We start from the raw sequence: 6,000 nt of genomic DNA on the forward strand, positions 1-6,000 counted from the left end.
CCTGTGGCTGGATTTTCTTCCCTTTAAACTCAGCCAAAAAGAGCAGTTTTCACTTTACAAGTGTTGTCCAGCTGATGGGCACAGGCAGAACAAGGAACGCTTCCCAAAGCAAAGTGTTTGCTGCAGGCTCTGGGGCATGTGCTAAGAGAGTGATGAATTCCCATTTCCTCTGAGAGAGAACAAGGCAAATTCTGCTTTTAAAAGTACTCAGATCTGTTAAATATGTGCACAGATACTCCATTTCCTCATAAATAGACACAGATAAATCAGTAGTACACAGGCACTAGTTCTGATACTCCAATAGAGCTGCCACAAGTGAAAGAGGAATTTAATCTCATATTTTCATAGATCTAATCTATCCCATTCCTCTAGTTGCTTTGAAATATCCAATTACATCTGACTTAATAAAATTGGAAGACATTTATTACCGTCATTAGTGGCTTGGGTTGAAATCAGCTGTGAAATCATGTGCACATTGACTTGCAGAGAACTGAGCAAGCCAGAAACCCTGGGAATTGATTTTCTAAATGGCTACAGAGCCCTCTTAGTAGATACAGAGCTACTGACATGTATGGCTGGCCTGGGCTGTGGGGCAAGGAAAGGCACAAGAGAAATGCTCAGTCCTCTTTCCCAGGACCCTTCTTGTGTCTCTGCCCTGAACCATCTCCCATCTTCCACTGGAGAGAGGGAGACTGAAGCTGTCAGGGAGAGATCAATCTTTGTTACTTGAGACTGGGTTATTATTTCTGTAAGTAAGAAGGCAAATATAAAAGACAGTTGCTAAAAACACTAAGTTGCTATTTTCATTGTAAGTATAAGTTTATAAAGAAAAACTCTGAAAAGGGGAGAACATGAAATGTCCTCATTTTCTCACACATTTCAAGACAGCCAATGAGACTGAACCATATGTGACATCTCAAAAAGAGTATTATTCCACAGCATCACTCAGCTGTCAGGTGTCGTAGTTATTTGTTATCGATTGCTAAAATTCCAGAGCACAGTCTTATTGTGGCTCTGCTTCCATCCTTCATAATTTACCCATTAAGCTGCAGTGTTTTGTTCTTCCCTGTCAAGTGTTGCCACAGGGAGTTTTCCCATCGTGATCCCACAGACAGCATCATGTGAAAGGACTAAAGATGTGCCCAGATATCCCCAGTTATAGACAGTTTCAGGGGTAGACAGGTGAATTTTTAGTTTTTAGTAATTCCTGTTAACAGGAAAAGCAAGACACTTAGCAATGAGCAAATATCAGGGGTTACTTTGAGTATTGCCTGTGGGGTGAAAAACTACATACCTGGGCTTTTTGCTGCAAGAAATGTTTTCCAGAATGTTTTCCTGTTAATCTGTATTAATGCCTGCAGCATTTCACAAATCAGTCCATGCCCACACCATGTCCTCTCCTATTTATTCCATGTCTCAGATATCCATCTGTTGAAACAAATAAAAGTCCTTTCACTCTCTCACAAAGATGCTGGGAGGAAAATATATTAGCGATTAGGAGGCAGTGTAAATATTGCAGTTACTGGTCCATGCAAACCCCTCAGGAATAGGGGACATTTTTATACCTTTGTGGATTCTTTTTTTAAAAGAAGCTTCTCTTTTTGAAAAACAAGGCTCAGTGAGACAGAGGCAGAATTTTCTAAAGTCTCACATTTCTGTTTCACCTTACTGTTGGTAGTTTGGCAGTGTCATTAAACAATGTAGATAGTTAATTATTTTTAGTCAAGCAATGTAACACGGCAATAAAATTTTCAAAAAAGAGACCTGTTTTAAAGGTCCATGACCTCATATAAATTGCTAAGTGTCAATAAATATCTTTCAACACGGGTGGAACAATATTTGTACACTTATGGACAGAGTTATAGAGTTTAGCTTGCTCAAGACCATTAAAGATCTCACGCTTATAGCTGCATAATAAATGTCACCAATGCATCCCATAAAACTGTGACGATTCAGACTTGATTTTTTTCTGAAAAAGCATAGCTGGTTTTGAAAATTGAAAATCTTAGTGAAAACAGAAAGGTTTTCATGTAAAGAAAAAAAACCTGGCAATGTTCTTAGTAAAATTTTATTTTCTTTTGATTTCCCTGAAACATAAATCCTGAATCATTGAGCTTTACACTTTCCCAAACAGAAACAACATTATAATAAGCATGTTCTTTTAGTTTTGAACTCCTGGAAGTAAGCTATTATGTGACTGCTTACTAAACGAAGACCACAGAGGAGATTTCTAACTAAAGTTTTTTCACGCAGTAATATAATCTCTTGGACAGGAATTACATTTCTCTAAGATGCATCTATACCTGGTACTTGTTCTGCCACCAACAGAAATGTGAGAGGAAATACATCAAATGCTCTTTCTCAAGGACTTTGCAGCTTCATCCTCTCTTTGGATGCACACCCGCTAGGTGATCAGCATGCCAGGTCTGTATGAATGGAGGAGAACATATGCAGAATTATCTCACTGGTATTCCACATGCAATTTCAAAGCTAAACAATGTGTGTCTTTTATATATGATTCATCTCCTAGGAATTCATGCCTTCATGACACCTTTTCTAAAACAGGAAATAAATATGTGTTGCTAAGTTACTTTCATGCTTTGAAAAATCCTGCTGCCGTTTCTATTGTCCAGTTTGTGTTCTGAAGGCTGCGCTCCATCACAGGGATTTTTGTTTTCTCTTCCATAATGAATACTTGCTCTTTTTACCTTTGTCTTACTTTCTGGTGGAGGTAAAGTCGCACAGATTCCCTGGATGTTTTGCCTCTTAGACCAATACCAAATGTGCCTCACACTGTACCACTTTACTAGGAAGTGCCTAGAAGATGCAGACAAAAATTCTCCAGGCACAGACAAAACTCTTCTGGGCAGTGAGGCACCAAGCCAGGGCTGGTGACCTTATATTCCTGGCTGGAGCACTCTCTCAATAACATGTCGATGTCTGGGCTGGGACACTTGATCCTCCAGCCAAGGCTAGTGCTCTTGTCTAGCAGCTGAAGTAATCGGCATTCAAGGATCTACTCCCCCATCTTTCCATCTTCAACTTGATTGCACATAAACTTTATACAGTTTATACAGAGCTACTTCCCATGTGTATCTCTTAAGAGCAGCTGTATTAAGGTTAACTAGCTAAGGAGTCATAAATAGGAATGGCTAATGTGATTGTACAAGCTTCCTCCCAGATCCTGGTCAATATTATAACTCCGACCTGTAATGCACTCTCCTGCAATTCCAGTACTGGGCGTCTCTTAAGCAAATACTGCTAATCACTTCAACAGGTTGCTGACTTTTATGAATTGAATTGCATAGCAAATAGCTGTGACAGTGTGTACAACATTGCCAGACAAGAAAACAACATCATTATGTAGGGAAAAATGTTCCCCAATTCAAGAGAAGAGAGAGAAAATATTTTATGCTACTTCTTTTAAAAGAAGGGTGTTACTTGGGGTTGCTACCTGGGGGAGAGGGTGTGGGAGGGAGGTTTTAGTTGAGGTTTTTTGGCTGGGAAACTGGCACTGAAATGGTGGGTCAGAGACACAGACTGTACATACATAGGTTCTGTCTTTCCATTTTCCAAGATGGGGTCTTGATGCTGAATAATGAGTGATGGTGCTGAATAATGAGTGATGAGAAGGAAATCATACAAGATACTCAGCCACCTCTGCAGGGACAGAGATGAGAACAAACCAAATGCATGCTGAAACACTGACTTTCTCCCAGGACCCACATGGGTTTCAGCTGCCTCCCCCTCAAATTAGCTTCTTCCACTTCTGCCTGAGCCTTGCAGCCTCAGGGTGCCTCTGGCCCTGCTACCCCAGAGAGTCTTTAAAAGCCAAGTTAATTACCCCAGAAAATGAAACATTTTATTTCATCAATTCTACCTTTGGTAATCTTCTCCCACTTCCACTTTCTACCTCTTGCCCCAATTAATTTCAATGACTTCAATTTTGTCACACCTGAAATACACTTGGCTGCATCTTTCTTGTAAGGTGTGGACTGAATTTACATTTTAGTAATTTAATTTTCTAACAACTTTAATATAATTAGCCAGCCAAGCCAGCTAAGCTGTAGATTTCTTTGTGCTGTACATTCAAAGAGCATTCAGAGCAGTTGGAATACTCTGGAAATAATTTCCCTGCAATTTTCAGCAATCTAATACAAATTCTTGGTGAGATGGTACATTAGTCACATATTACACAACAGTTCTTTCTCTAATAACTTATAGCAAATTTTAGTTGTACTAAAAATAGTACTTACAGCCCTCATTAGTTATAAGGATGTTGGATAGTAAATTGCTACAAAAAGCTTTCATGCCAGGAACTGCAGCTCCCATGTTTGTATTTGATGTCTGTATTATGAGACAAATAATGTTTCCTCTTCCAAAACCACAGACCCTGGCCAGAATATCTGGCAAATCTCTCCTGAAAGAAATAGGAGGCAGATCCTGGGGACACAAAGCTCCAGGGCTTGCCCCTGGTTTTGTGTCACGAGCTTTAGCAAGCTCATGTGTGGGGCTGCTAGTGGCCTTTGCAAGAAAGATCCTGATAATGCTGTCAAGAGCATGACTTTGCAGGGAATCCTTTGCTTTCAAGAGGTTATTTTCAGCATGTGGGACAAAGGTTATTATAATTGGCAGCACTGCAGTGAGGTTAGACCAGCAATCTTCAGGAGAATTGTGTTTGGAAATCTGTTTGTATCCAGTGGGAACACAGACAAGTGTTGAGAGAAATGATATTAGTTTACAGGAAAGTGACTGGTGTGAAAAATGTGAAATGGGAACAAATCACATTCCTAGAATTAAAGTTACATGCCCAGAGCAGCCTAAACTGACCCAAGACAGACCTTGGCCACCTTGTCTTCTCATAGTTTGTAAAACAAATCAAGTCAATAGTATTGGGTTGGTCTAGCTCCATGGAGCAGCTTGGCAGAGAGCTGGATGAGCACTTCCTCTGGGCTTGTGTGATGCCAAGATTAGGAGGCAGTGTAAATACTGGTGGCAGAAAGGGGCATGTCGCAGTCCTGGTGTCTTCCCTGAAGCTGGTGAGGCCTTCCCACCCTTCCACAGCAGTGAAACCTCCCAGGCAGATGGCAGCACAAACCCCTCATCAAATACACCCAGGGAAAAGTCCACACAAACAGAAGGGGATCCTTTTTGTCCTGTAGAAACTCAGAATGAAATGTGGTACTTGTTTCCCCCAGGGTGAAAGGAAGGGATGAACTCTACAGGTCTGGGGAGGGGTTAGAGAAATTCTATGCTGTTCCCTGTGCACCAGCCCTTTTGGCGACAGGCCAGGGTATTTCTGGTGGGATAGCTCAGACACTGCCCTGCTCATTGACACCCCTTTATTCATTCTGATGCCTCAGTCAAGTCAATTGCACACAAAAATTCTGTGGCCCCTTTTTGTGCTTAATTCAGTCTCTTTCTATGTCATGACACAGGGGTCTTTGGGGATGAGTAGGGTTCCCCTGAAGCAGTAATATAAAGAAAACCCAAACCCTAGCCTAATATCACTACATACAATTTCCTTGCTAAAATACTACAATACAAGCTGGTATAATAAGGCACCCCATGCTTTATTGTGGTTGAGGGCCAGATCCCCAAAACTCTCTTGCTGCATTTTTCTTTGTCTCAGATTTGATGGATTTTTCTCAATGTATTGGGGATTTTGTTTTCGTTTGGTTTTGTCACCTAAGTATAGTAGTTACCAGTATTTATTTCCATTATTTCCTTTCCTTTCTTTTTTTTATTACCTTTGCGAAGGCAAGTGAAATTAAAATTCTTCCCAGGAAACCTATCTTTTTGTCTTCAAAACCCAGAGGTCTCCTATATAAAAACAGTCTATGCTGACAGACCTCAGACATTTTCTTCATTGAAAGTAGTCAGAAAGCACAGCTCTGTCTTAAGATGTGGTGCAGAAAAAACTGTAACACTCCAAAGCCCACATCACATAAACCTCTCAGTTAATTGCCAATATCTGCTGGGACATTAGAGCAACAGGAT

This window comes from Parus major, chromosome 2 (assembly GCF_001522545.3).
Source record: "Parus major isolate Abel chromosome 2, Parus_major1.1, whole genome shotgun sequence".
NCBI lineage: Eukaryota > Metazoa > Chordata > Aves > Passeriformes > Paridae > Parus > Parus major.